Raw genomic sequence first — 14,629 nt, 5'->3', positions numbered from 1 at the left:
AGCGGCAGCCGGAGCAGCGCTCGCCATGCGCCCTCCTCAGCCGGCCGCGCACTGCGCCTTGAGAGAGGAGGACCCAGCTGGACAAAGAGAGCGCCGATAAACGCTTGCAGGAGGACATCGCCTCTTGCAACAACCAGGTAAAGGCGAGTCGCGGGCAGCTTCTCTTGGGAGCGTTACCATATTTATTACTATTATTGCACGGGGTACTATCAGAAACCCACCTTTGCGGAGGACCATCCGACCTGGACCTTGCCTTGCGCAAGAGGCGCATTGAACCCAGAGCCAAGGCTTTTTTGGTTGGGAGCTGGGCATGATTGCGGCGAAACTTTCTGTTCGAGGGTGAGCAGCCGACGAGGAGCAGTACAAACTAGTGGTTCAAGAGTTTCAGTTTTGCTGTTCCGAGCTTTGGAGACTCGTCGGGGCAGGCATTGCCTCCCCCTTTCTCCCTCTCCCTCTCTCCCTGCAGTTTATTCATTTCAACCAGCCAGAAAACAGGCAATAAGTTGTTGGCTTTTTTAAGATGGTGTTGTGAACTTTCCTGTGCACGTGTTCCAAATTTTTCTAAGCATTTCCTTTATATTCTTCTTCTATTTGAACAAATCTGATTTAGGTCTCTCTCTTTTTGGTAAATGTGCTGTATAGCACCAACTTTGATAGCGGAGACATCTACACATTTCTTTTTCTTTTTTTAAAAAAACCATGTTGGATTAAGCCTCTCAAGACAGTAGCACTTGTTTGACGGTGGATTTCCCTAGTTTTGCCTGGCAAGTAGCACTTTTTTTCCTTATTTGAGTGTGTGTACAATGTACATTGCCGGCTGAAAGTGCAGCTAGGTCCTTCTTTGTGTCATTTCGAAACAAGCCTGGTTTTTTTTTGTGCAGAGGGGATGCATCAAAAGGCATTATTTCATCAGGAAGAACAGGATAGATTTGGATTGTGGCTGATACTGTGTGTGCATTGCTCCCTAAACCAGTGGTGAAAGCACCCTGGATGCAGAATAAATAGAAGTGTGGACACAGCCACTGAATCTTTATTCACATTATTTTTAAAAAAAGCTAATCAAAGGGCTGAGTTCTTATCCAGGATAACATTGTGTGAAAAGTTTTGAATTGATCCCAGGATATTGATTTTTGGGGACCATTAAATAAAGAAGCAGACCTGACGTAGTGATGGCCAAACTTGGCCCTCCAGCTGTTTTGGGACTACAACTCCCATCGTCCCTAGCTAACAGGACCAGTGGTCAGGGATGATGGGAATTGTAGCCCCAAAACAGCTGGAGGGCCGAGTTTGGCCATCACTGCCTGAGAGGGAAGAGCCATAGTTCTGGGGCAGAGCACATGTGTTTCATGAGAAAGATCTAAGGTTCAATCCTTGATGCCTCCAGGTAGGAAACTAGGAAAGACCCCTGCCTGAAACTCTGGAGAGAGTAACTAGGTGGAACAATGGTCTTAACTTCATGTAAGGCAGTTTCCTATGAGAAAGGAAAAGGAGAAAATGTAAGAGAGAGCTGTTGGGGTGATGCAGTGGTTAAGGCTATAATCTGATTCATATTTGGGAGTAAGCACCTGTGTATTCAAGGAACTTTCTCTCCAAGGAAATGTGCTTTGAATTGGACGGCAAGGGTATGAGGAGTGGGGCATGAAATCCCACAGGATCAGGCAAGCTGCTTATTCTCTCTGCCTCCCGACTTTTATATGGGTATCAGAAGACTGGCCTACCTTTCAAGGTCATTCTACGGATTACCAAGATAATAAATGTGATGCACTTTGAACCCTTGGAATGGATAGTGCCATCACTATATCAGCAAGACTAGTTTACAAATCAAAATGTTACTTTATCTCTTGGTTCCTCTTGTTGATTCCAGTGTGACCCAGAAATATGGTGGCGCTGTGGTTAAACCACTGAGCCTAGGGGTTGCCGATCAGAAGGTCGGCGGTTCGAATCCCTGTGACGGGGTGAGCTCCCGTTGCTTGGTCCCAGCTCCTGCCAACCTAGCAGTTCGAAAGCACGTCAAAGTGCAAGTAGATAAATAGGAACCGCTACAGCGGGAAGGTAAACGGCGTTTCCATGTGCTGCTCTGGTTTGCCAGAAGTGGCTTTGTCATGCTGGCCACATGACCTGGAAGCTATACTCCGGCTCCCTCGGCCAATAATGCGAGATGAGCGTGCAACCCCAGATTCGGTCACGACTGGACCTAATGGTCAGGGGTCCCTTTACCTTTATTACATTTATATTCCTCCCAAAGGTGCACAGGGTGGCATCCAACACGTGATATAACAATAAAAATGCTTTTAAAACATGAGAAGCCATTGCAGTACACATGCAGACTGGGAAAGATCTCCACTTAAAAGGCTTGTTGAAAGTCATGCAGTCCAAGGTCTAAAATCAAGGGTCTAAAAGTGGTTCAGAATGGTTTTAGGCTTGGATCCATCACCCAGATTAATGAGAATGTTTCAACCGTTTACTTTTGCTTGCCCATGTGATTCTGGCTTGAACAGGAAGCCTAGGAGTAACTGCCCAGATGAGTATTTCTCTTTGATGTCCAATTCTGCGACAATTTACAGCGGTAAATTTGTTATGACTAGTTACGAACTGAATGATTAAATGGGGGAAAGGTGGATGTGGTGATTGAATCACGCAGATAGTATGCAAGTGGGGTTTTATGGCCCTCTCTATGTTTGCATATTGCAGCTATCTTAGCTAACCTATCCCTCAATATTGTGCCTTCGTTGGAAATGTTTCATTGGAACTTGCAACTTAAAATGAAGTTGTGTCAGAAGGATTGCGGCAAAAAGAGATTTTGCTGCCACACGTGCCTTTTGGTATTTCTGTTGGAGGCCGCCCAGAGTGGCTGGGGAGGCCCGGCCAGATGGGCGGGGTATAAATAATAAATTATTATTATTATTATTATTATTATTAATTTCTCTGCTCTGAAGATTACGGTAAAGGTGGTCCCTCACACCTTCCTGCCTCCTTCAATCTCAGCGCTGCTCTCCTTGACAGATCTCTAGTTGTGGTAAGTGTTGAACAGATGTTTCAGTGATGCCAAGGCCTTGCAGTTTGCTCTCTTTTCTTGCGGGGTGTGTGTGTGCGTGTTGTCGGTGAACGTGCATATGTGTCAGCAGATAACCCGATTCTTTGTCTGCCTTCATATGGCTGACTGCCCTAGATATCAATCTCTAAAGTAAACTGAAGTCAACCGTGGTGTAGATGCTGTTCATCTCAGCACCCACAGAGAGTGAATGATAGAGGTTAGGGGAGAGAGAGAGATGGAGACCAGCCGAGAGCATTGACAGAACAAAGGTAACACGCAAAGGTAGCATAGGAGCAGAAGTTATCAGATAATTAACCTCCTTGGGGAATTAAAAGTAGACTAGGTGAACAGCAAGAGGCCATAAGGACAAAGATCAGTTGCTCAATAGCATCTGCTTTTTGGACAATGTGGTATTCAGGAGGCACAGCCTAGCCTCTCTAGAATATCTGGATTAGAGACAGTTTAGTAACCCTGTTAATTTAAGTGGGGGGAAACTGGATTAGACCAAAGCATTCTGGTTTAACTGGGTGGAGGCGAGTGAGACAGCCAATGAGATTGTGAGACTTTTCTTTGTTTTTTCCACTATTCACAGACAAATTGAAGCTCATACAATAAATTAGACTTGATTGCCACTTGAGCCTGAAACGCATTGTGATTGGGCTAGATGTAGTGTGACCAATGCTTACCCTACCCAGTGATGCCTCCATCCGAAACATGCACACAAGTCATGAAACCCTGGAAACCGCTGCCAGTCAGTGCAGACAGTCTTGAGCTAGGTGGGTCAATGGTATGAGTCAGTATAAGCAATTTCACATTTCTGTGTTCCTATTATTACATACATAAATTCTTTATACAGTGGTACCTTTACTTACGAATTTAATGCGTTCCGAACGCACATTTGTAAGTCGAAAAAAATTGTAAGTTGAATCCCATAGGAATGCATTGGGAGAAAACATTCGTAAGTTGAAGCAACCCTATCTAAAAATTTGTAAGTAGAAAAAATCCTATCTAAACCACATCCAAGATGGCAGAAGGAGCTCCATTTGTAAGTAGAAAAATTCGTAAGTAGAGTTATTCGTAAGTAGAGGTACCACTGTATATATATTCTGAATAACAACAGTTGGTTTAGGTTGGGGATTGCTTATTTTCTAACCTCCATTTCTCCCCTGTTTTAGTACAGCACAGCTCCATAAGAGTATGATGAAGATTAAAGGTTAAGGTAAAAGGGCCCCATAGGTCCAGTCGCGGACGACTCTGGGGTTGCGGCGCTCATCTAGCTCTATAGGCTGAGGGAGCTGGCGTTTGTCTGCAAACAGCTTCCGGGTCATGTGGCCAGCATGACTAAGCCACTTCTGGCGAACCAGAGCAGCACACAGAAACGCCATTTACCTTCCTGCCAGAGCAGTACCTATTTATCTACTTGCACTTTGACGTGCTTTCAAACTGCTAGGTTGGCAGGAGCTGGGACCAAACAACAAGAGCTCGCCCCGTTGCGGGGATTTGAAACACCAACCTTCTGATCGGCAAGCCCTAGGTTCAGTGGTTTAGACCACAGTGCCACCCGTGTCCCTTATGATGAAGATTACATAACTATTAATTTTATCCACGCTATTCCCAAGGAGTTCAGAACAGCAAATCTTGTGGTAGCTCATGTTATCATTCGGGCAGAATGAGAGACTTGCACCAAAGCTCTCCTGTAAGTCTCATAGCTAAGCAGGGATTTGAAATGGACTTTTCCAATGTCTTAACCTAACTCTCTAAAAGCTGCACCGCAAGACTCAGTCCCTTGTGAAACTTGGCTGTAAAACTCAGATCAAGCATAGTCTACTGCTGTTTTTATCCTGCTCCCAGCTCTCTGTGTTGCACTTTGCACATGTATAAAATGTAGCTTGGGATTTAACAAAGAGTTGGTTAAGTGTACCAAAGTGCATTCATTTCTGTGGGTAAGGGAATTCAGCACGTGACATATTCATGTACGGTGCAGGCAGGCACATGTGCTGGAGAACTCAGATTGATTTCTACTCCCCCCCCCCCCCCGGTGCACATATGTGCTGCTGCCACGTAATCTAGGAAGTGGTCCTGAGAAGAATCTGTCCCCAAAATAGTCGGATGTATGAGGTAAATCTTAATGCTACGGATAATCAAAACATCCACAGAGAGCTCAAGATTGCGAGCTGTGCTATCTTCTTACTTTACTAAAGAAAACCAGCACCACCCTTTCCCTTTAGTCATGCTGAAGTCATTTGACTTGCTTCTGCAGCCTTGCCAACATTTAATGGGCGCCATAATTGGTCTACTCTCACTTAGGGGCACTGGATAAGTGTGCTGGAATTAGGAGTAGTTTGGGAAGATCTTCATGAACCATCTTTTTCATTTAATTTTGACTTTGTATGCATTCTTCTAGTTTGTGTAAGACGGGGAGGGGAACCTTAGGCCTACGGCCCAAATGCAGCCCTCCAGGCATCTCTGTCTGACCCTTGGAACTTCCCCCAGGCCACCCCCCTCCTTGGCTTCTGCTCTCTCCCCCCCCCCTGTGTTTTGCTTGGCTGCAGTCTATCCTTGAGCTCTGATAATGTGCCTTGCTTGTCAGGATGGAGGATAGAGGAGGGTAGAGGAGTGTGTGCAGAAACTAACTAACTGTACAGGTAAAATGTTCATTTGTTGATTTGCCAGCTTTTACCTTTGGCCGCAGCCACCACTGGTCTGTGGCCCTTGTAAGCATGACCAGATGAGAATGTGGCCACCAAATCCAAAAGGTTTCCCTTGCCTAGTGTAAGATGTAGGGACTTCAGGTGTGTTGGTGGTCTGAGCGCATCTGTAAGGATTTGAGGGTGGTTTCTTACCTTTGTTTACTTTGAACAGTAGACCCTCAAGTTCCCTCCACTTTGCAATGGTGATTTGCAATGTTGCATTGTTATTATTATTTTTATTGGTTTCTTAAATTTGCACACCACCCTTCATCTGCAGATCTCAGGGCGGTTCACGACACAAAAATACTTTGGTGGGAAGGGGGAGTGTTGTCCAAGAACACAAGTCCAGTTTCTCCTTGAGCCTGCAGAAACTATTGTACTACCCTCTGGATCACAAAGTGTTCGTGTCAACTCAGTAATGCGCTTGCACGTGGTGAGCGCAAAATGGCTTATGCGTGCTTGGAGGTATTCCATAGAAAAGGTGGTGCATCTCTCCTTGTGCCAAACATGTTCCACAGACTGATATTTTTGTCCTGATAAGATATATCTGAAGAAGCATTTCGGATGTGTAGGCCAAGTAAACAGAGGGAGAAAACAAGGAATAAGTTTGCATACACCTGGAATTCAACATCTGCTGCAGGCAACAAATGCATTTTGCATTATGCTCTGTTGTAAGCGGCTGTTGGCTCCAGTGCAAACCATACAGGATCATTTGTGCCAGTTGTTGGCCACAGACAGGGCTTTTTGTTTGCGTGCCTGTACGTCCTGAAACACATGCTTGTGTGAGAGTGCATGCACATGTGATGTGCACATTTCCACACGGCAGTCAGCACGTTTTGGCCTTCACTGATGCACAGATGTAATAGAATTAAAAAGTGGCAGGTATCTCTTGAAAAGCGGGTGCCATTGTGTGCTATTAGAAAGAAGCCCAGTTTTGCTGAACCGGCAGGTCCCCCAAATTCTCTTGCAGTTTTTCTTAGGAGGTGGAGTAGAAAGGCAAGCTCAGTGGAGCAGAGAAGCTGTTACTTGGAAGAAGGAGCCGGCCAAACATCAAGATCTAAGACAGTTGGACACTTTTAAGCAAGATGGTGGAAATTGTTGAAAAGCTAAACAGAGGTAATGTTATCGAGTGGGGATAGGGACCCTGTGGCCTTGCAGATGTTGTTGGGTTCCACCTTCCAAAGTCAGCATGGCTATTGGTCAAGCATGATAGGAGCAACAACATATGGAGAATCTCAGGTTTCCCCTGCTATGGATCTCAGGTGGAAGGCTATTTGGGCTTGGTGGTATGAGGCAAGCTACTGGGCTTTCAGCCTCAACCCCATAGGAACAACCTTGGTTTCAAATTGTAGTTTGTCTGAAGTCCAGTCCACAAGCCCAGGGTTGGAAGACATGCTAAGTCAAACCATGGTTTATCGCAGCACAGTGCAGCAACAACAACATAACTGGGGAGAAGCAAAGTGCCTGCAGTCTTTTCTCTGGGAGCTGTGCATGTTTGCTTGTTCATGCTAAGGCATGGTTTGGCTTAGCGTTATGTGCAAACCAAGTCCGCAGACTAGCAAAAAGGCTGCAGCTTGTTTCTCCAGTGCTTTATTTGCTGTCCAGCTTTTTATCGTTGTAACCACAAATCAAGCTGGTGAGTATTTTGGGTGGTGTGGCCAAAGAAACCATGGCTAGACTGCTGTGTTGGGTATGGACATTCCAACAAGCCACACTTTGCCGAAGCAAATTCATAGCTTAGTGTTAGGTATCAAACAGACTAACTTGTCACTGCCATAAGAACGGGAAGCCAGGACTATTTTTGTATGCAGAGATTTGACACTGGGACTATAACATTTGAATGCTGCTGCCTACTGTGGAGATCAGTCAGGCTGCATAATCTCATGCCAGTTTTGCCACACATTCCTGGCAGTCATTGGGGTTGATGTGGAGATTTGCAGCAAGATTGGGACAGTTTCTGTCAACTGTTTCAAATATATCTTACTAATGTTTTTATTTATTTTTCATGGTGCAGAAGGTACATTTCGAGAAAGCAATTGTTGCAACACTAAACAACAAACAACTTGTCCCAATATACGTAATTACAGACTTCTGTCATGCTACGCAACAAAGTTTCATTTGATTACTCTGAAGGACCATGAACACAGTTTCCCATGAGTGTGGGGTGGGATTCCTGCTACAGTCTGAACAATTTATGTATTGAATAAACATTTGCTGTATGTTATAAAAGCAATAGGGATTGCATTGCAGTAGAAAGGCTAAGAGGTCATTAGGCTAATCTTGGGTGGGTGGGATCGTAAGCTCAAATTGTGCTAGTGCAGGAGACACACACGTGTGTGTGTGTGTGTGTGTGTGTGTGTGTGTGTGTGTGTTTCAGTTTCCTCTCAGTGTAAACAGTCCAGGAATTAGTGTTGGAAATGCAACAGTAATAATCATTCAGTTTGTAATGTAAGGGTTAATTCTGTTAGCATTACATCAGCTAAGCAGGGGGGGGGTGGAGATGCTGCTTACCAACCACTGAACATGGCATGATCTCTGGTGAGGTAACACATGCCCAGACTGGCTATGTAGCTCTGAAGGAGTTTTTTTCTATATTAGCTCCTAAAAGACAAACCCCCTCTGTTTTTTGCTCTTCAAGTTATACACTCTTTTGTTAGTTTGTTCAGTAAGTGTTACTGGGATTTTATCTCTAGATTTCAGCTACTTTACTTAAGTGACTCTGAACAGATAGAAGATACTGAAGAATTAAAAGTGTGTGCTTGTTAGACTGAAGTCAAGGCCCATACTGCATGCCTCTTCAAAGGAAACAGTCTCACTATCTGGCCTGGCTGTGATCTTTCAAAGCCTTCCACTCTAAATAAATGGCGATAAGAGAGAGAACTATTTATATAATTAGTTTTCAATCTGTGCTTCATCAAACAAGTGATCTCAGGGTGGGGTGCATCAAATATAAAATCAAATTAACGGTGCAACAATTCCAATAAAAGCATTCAAGGCAACTTAAACATTAATCTATATAACCTCTACTCCTACAAAAATCAGTGGCCTAATGTGCCAAAACCCTACATGATTAAAAGCCTGACCGAAGAGCTGAGTTTTTAGCTAGTACTGAAAATCAACCAGTGTTGGCAGGAGGCAGGGAGGACATGTTTTCAGTTTCTTAAAATAGTAATTTTTTGAGCCATAATCTATGGCTGGTTATGGTTGGCTTAGTGGGTCATGGTTTGTTGAGGTTCAGAGCAATGATGAGCAGATGTCTATTCAGAATATTTAGTGCCTACTCTACGGCAACATATAAGAGGGTAATACCCTATGGAATTCTAGTCAAAACTGCCACCCCAGAGGCTTGGTATTATCTTACAAGCTTTCTTTTACATTTAATAGAATGCTGGCATTCTTAAGGTGACTGGCTAGACCAGGCATCCCCAAACTTCGGCCCTCCAGATGTTTTGGACTACAATTCCCATCATCCCTGACTACTGGTCGTCTTAGCTAGGGATCATGGGAGTTGTAGGCCAAAACATCTGGAGGGCCGCAGTTTGGGGATGCCTGGGCTAGACTGTGACTAATTATGCAGATGGAAGGAAGAATTTTTGCTTTTTGTGCAGAAGGAAGATAACTTGCCCCTGTTGAAACGCCCCATTCTACACATTTATTGGACACGCAGGATTCTGCCCTTGCTTGTACATGGTTAGCCCCAGCCAGAGCTGAGGATCCTGCTCCTTACTCTTTGGATACCCCATGGTAACAATGGTCAGGTATGATGGGAGTTGTAGCCCAGCACCATTTGGGGGGGGGGGGTGCACAGTTTCCCCATCTCTACTGTAGGCATCAATCTCTTTGAAGCTTTAATAGCCCCTTGGAAGCATTCCTATGCTTTACAGCTGAGTTCATTACCTCAACCCTTTTCACCTCTTTGCATATATAAACTCAACAGTATGAAGAGTCTGGAAGAAGCAGGACAGGCAGTGTCAGAGTCTTAAAGCTGACTGCAAACAGGAAGAGAAGACTGTTGGCTTCACCTAGCTTTGCAAACTGCAAGGTAAAAAAAAACCCAACAGGTGTATTTGGATCCTAAGCCTGAAAGTAGGTGAAGAATTTTTTTACAGAAGGTAAAGTGATTCTTACGCTTTCCTCCAGAGTAGCTCAGGAGTATTTCTGCCTGCAAAGGAGGGAAACGGATTAGTAATGGAGGATCTTGATGGCAGTTTGTGTGACTGGAGATTTGTGTGTGGAGAGTTCATAGGAGCAGATCACCAGAAATACTCTGATTAAGAGAAGAGATTCTGTAGGCCTGTTTTAAAATTTGGGACAAATGCACATATGAGATGCACATGGCATGCCCCTTTCTTTGCATTCTGTCCTCCTTTATCATTCTAACACCATTGTCTTCAAATAAATTTACTGATTTATTAAAATCATTTACTGTATATATCACCTTTAAACCATTGTGTTGTATGATATAATAACTTAAGAAAAACCACTATCTTTTCAAGGTGCTTTTCAGCCTTTGCAGATATTTTCACAGTTAATCCATCACAGTTTTATTTGCATCCTAAGATTTGTTGCAATGCTACCGCTGGAATATAAAACCATAGATACTGTAGGGTCTGAAATGGCAGTTCTTCCGATGCCATAATACCTGATTTCTGTGTCCTTCAACCAAGGGAAACTGGGCAGAGAAATTAGAAGAGGAATCATTAATTCTTATTAATATAAAATCAGGGGGAGAGAGGGCTGCAATCAAATACGAAGCTTTTTTCACAGTCTCTCAGGGACATTGAATTGGCTAAGAAGATATAAAACTACAAAGAGAGGTGGACTAACAGATCTAAGACTTTGATGGTTGTGCTGCAACAGGCTAACATGGCTATCACTTGGGTTGCTAACACATGATAAGACCAATACAGTGGTACCTCGACATCCGAATGACTCGACTTCCGAAGGTTTAGACTTACGAAGTTGACAACCCTGGAAGTTTTTTCGCCGCGTGCGCGTTCTGCGCCTGCGCAGAAGCACAAAATCACTCTTCGCGCATGCGCAGAACAGGCGCTTCGACAACCGAAGACTTCGACTTACGAAGAGCGCCGCGGAACGGGTCGTCTTCGTAAGTCGAGGTATCACTGTAGTTGATTTAGCTGCTATTCTGTCTCTAAATAGGCCTTATTTAGACATCACACTTATTTATTGTGACAACCATGAGCTTCAGTGAGCTTTGAGTTTTCTACCCTCCTGGAAGCTTTCACTTCCAGTTTCAATTAACCATAGTTTAGTGTGCTGTCCAAACCATGAACTGTGGTTAATCTTAACTGTGGTTAACAAGAGCATGTTGAGGGTCACCTAATCTTGAAGCAAATGTTTCTGAGCACTTCTTTTTGGCCGTATCAGAAGTGGGAAGAGAAGGGAATGTGTAATCCCAAGGCTTGCTGCAGCTGTTTCTTGTCATGCCAAATCATGACTTCATGTGATGTCTGAACATGTGCCACAGTGATCATTATACCATCTGTGTCTTTTAGTTAACTTTGGTAATGGTATTTGGATTTCTTTCTATTGGACTAACATTGTTATGTGATATTTTTATTCTGTCTCCAATGGTCACATTTAAAAGAGACAAAGTCAGCCCACCTACATTGATACATCCCCATAAATTTATTCTAGGGGTCCCCCCCGGCCCTCTGGAGCAGATGTGGGGTGGGTGTGGGGCATGCACAGGAGGAGGAAAAGAGCCAGTGTGGTGTAATGGTTGGTTGGAGTGTTGGACTAGGACCTGGGAGAGCTGGGTTCAAATCCCTACTTGGCCATGGAACTTACTGGGTGACCTCCGGCCAGTCACTGTCTTTCAGCCTAACCTACCTCACAGGTGGTTGTGAAGATAAAATAGGGAGGAACAGGACCGTGTGTGCCAGTGGTGGCCAAACTTGACCCTCCAGCTGTTTTTTGACTACAACTTCCATCATCCCTAGCTAACAGGACCTGTGGCCAGGGGTGATGGGAATTGTAGTCCCAAAACAGCTGGAGGGCTAAGTTTGGCTCATAGCTGCCAAGTTTTCGCTTTTCTCGCGAGGAAGCCTATTCAGCATAAGGGAAAATCCCTGTAAAAAAGGGATAACTTGGCAGCTATGGTTTGGCTACGTCACTGCTGTATGCCATCTTGAACTCCTTGGGAGGAAAGGTGGGATATAAATGTGGTTGGCTAGTTGGGAAGGAAGGTAGGTAGGTAGGTAGTGCTAGCAGTAATCCTTGTGCTAAGAAGATGAATCAGTTGAATATAGTTGCTTTTCAACCACCAATTTATATGATGAATTAGGTCAAGACCAAAATGTTTGAAGTCAGAAAATTATTCTCATTCTATATCTTTGTGCTTATTGCTACACAAGGGGGTCAGATTAAGAGACCAACTGAGACAAAAAGGAGAGAAGAACTGCAAAATAGCCCAGGCTACAACTGTGAGGAAACTGAGTGGAGCACAGACAAGAAACAAGTCAAAGGAATAAAGAGAATGAGAAATTAATATGGCACACTAACGAGCCAGAGTTAAGATTTGAGAATGTGATTGACTCTTGAATGGAAATAAGTCGTAAATAAAAGTGCTTAAATTTTACTGGCCCATGCCCATGACTTTTAGTTTTATTAAGGCTACCAAGTCAAGTTCTACTCCTTTTTAATAAACATTCAGTGTCTCACAGAACAGGAGGGGTCTGTTGACAAAAATGTTAGTTTTAATGTTGTGCCTCTGCCATCTGCGGTGGCACCTCAGCCATGTAATACTCTTCCCAGGGAGGCTCGCCTGGTGCCAACTTTGATGTCATTTTGGCACCAGGAAATGTCCTTTATTTACTTTCCCAGGCTTTTAATCCTCTGTACATTGCTTTTATGCTGCTTGTGATGTGTGTTTTTAATTCCCTTCAGAGAGCTATATTTCCCAGAGTTCCCCGGGAAGAGCAACTGCTTGTTCAACCACTCAATGAAATATAGCTTTGAGGGGCATAGGGGTCACCTAACAATTCTCAGCACCCTTAAGACAAACATTGGCTCCCAGGATTCTTTGAGGGAATCCATGTTTAAAGTGGTATAGAGTGCAGATAGGACCTAAAGAAAACACAGTGGATGGGGGCAGGCCTAGCCTAATGGTAATGAAGCACATGCAGTGCTTGCAGAATATCGCCCTTGGGCTCTCCAGCCAAAAGGATTAAGAGGTAGCTGATAGGGAGAACATTGGCCTGAGACCCTGAAAAGACAGAGAAGATAATACTGGGTGAGATGGACAAGCATTCTGCCCTGGGAAAAGGCAACTTCATATGTTCCCAGGTGTTTTGGTTTTTTCCCAGTAGGAAATTCACAGCCGTGAATTCCAAAGTACATCTCATGAAATCCAAACTAACAGGCAGTTGTACTACTCATACGTTGGTAAAAAAAAAAAAAGGTGGGGGAATCCTGTCATTTAGATTCTCAAACTTAATTCTGTTCTTTCACCGGTCACTTTACTATTTGGTGCCTCAGTTTCCTTATTGGCAGGTGGGGTGATGATTAAGGTAATTGCAATGAATGACTAGCTCAGGGCCGAGGAATCCTGTGGCCCTCCCGATTTCTTGAACTCCAGCTCCCATCAAGCCCTGCCAGGATGGTTAATGGTCAGGAATGATGGGAGTTGGAGTCCATCTGGAAGGCCCCCACCCCTGGATTAGCTTAATTCAAAAGAAAGCAGCAAGGCCTCTTTCCCTAAAATGGGCAGAGAGTTCAGAGACTCCCTGACTCACAGTGTATTTTGCTACTACTGTATATTATTATAAAGTATTAGTGGTGTTTTGGCTATTAGCAGCATAAATAACTGTCAGGCTTGTTTACGTCAAGTAATAAGCAATGATCAGATGATATATTACCTCTGATTATATCCTTTCCCAATCAGTTGGAATTGTTATGATCCTGTTTGTATGTCCGGAAAGCAAAAATGTAGTACTTTGCCAAATTGCCATTTCCACATTTGGAATGAGAAGGAGAGGAAAAGGTGAAGAGCGACAGATGTCTCCATTATCCGTGCTGGCATGGGTTATATCTGGTCTCAAAATGCCACTGGAGAGAGAAAGTGAAGGTGTGAAGATGAATTTACAGAGACCAATTTTTGGATGCTCTTGATAAGCAGGTGCTAACTGTTGAAGGTGCTAACGCAACTTCAAGACCCCTGCCGGTCTCTCCTTTTATAGGGCTGCATGCAGACCGTGACTTCCTCGAAAGAATCCTGGGAACTGTGATTTGCTAAGGGTGCTAAGAATCATAGCTTTGTGAGGTATAAAAATGCAGCCTAGTTCTTAGTCCTTAAATTGACAGAGCACCCCTTCAGCTCCCCCTGTAACATCTGAGGCTCAATTTAGATATTGCAGTAAGGTAAAAAGGTAAAGGAGCCCTGGATGGTTAAGTCCAGTCAAAGGCGACTATGGGGTTGCGGTGCTCATCTCGCTTTCAGGCCGAGGGAGCCAGCATTTGTCCACAGACAGCTTTCCGGATCATGTGGCTAGCATGACTAAACTGCTTCTGGCACAACAGGACACTGTGACGAGTGCCAGAGCACCTTCCCACCGCAGTGGTATCTATTTATCTACTTGCACTGGCATGCTTTTGAACTGCTAGGATGGCAGGAGTTGAGACAGAGCAACGGGAGCTCACCCCTCATGGGGATTAGAACCTCCGGCCTTCTGTAATCTTCAGCAACAAAATAGGCAGAAGAGACATTTGGGTAAACTGGTGCTTCCATCCAAGAGCTGATCATCTTGCTGTTGACATTTATACCACTGCAGCAGGTTGAAAACAGACCACCACAAATTGCGGCTGCCATTGGGTTGGCTTTTAAAAATAACACTTGGAAATGAATGCTGCTAGACCTCACCTGAGCCAAGGAGTGATGTGCTAC

General features: G+C 44.2%; 1 protein-coding gene across 2 annotated transcripts in view; it reads left to right on the top strand.

Moving 5' to 3' along the window:
* The window catches only part of FAT2 (FAT atypical cadherin 2), a 105,616-nt gene continuing 90,987 nt past the window's right edge, over positions 1 to 14,629 (top strand). For both annotated transcript variants that reach the window (XM_035105703.3, XM_035105701.3), the window contains exon 1: positions 1 to 137. The gene's annotated coding sequence lies outside the window, so the exon portion shown is untranslated. The remainder of the gene's footprint in view (positions 138 to 14,629) is intronic.

The sequence above is a fragment of the Zootoca vivipara genome, chromosome 2, assembly GCF_965207765.1.
Source record: "Zootoca vivipara chromosome 2, rZooViv2.hap1.1, whole genome shotgun sequence".
NCBI lineage: Eukaryota > Metazoa > Chordata > Lepidosauria > Squamata > Lacertidae > Zootoca > Zootoca vivipara.
The sequence above is the reverse complement of the archived record's forward strand: the minus strand, read 5'-3'. Positions and strand labels throughout refer to the sequence as shown.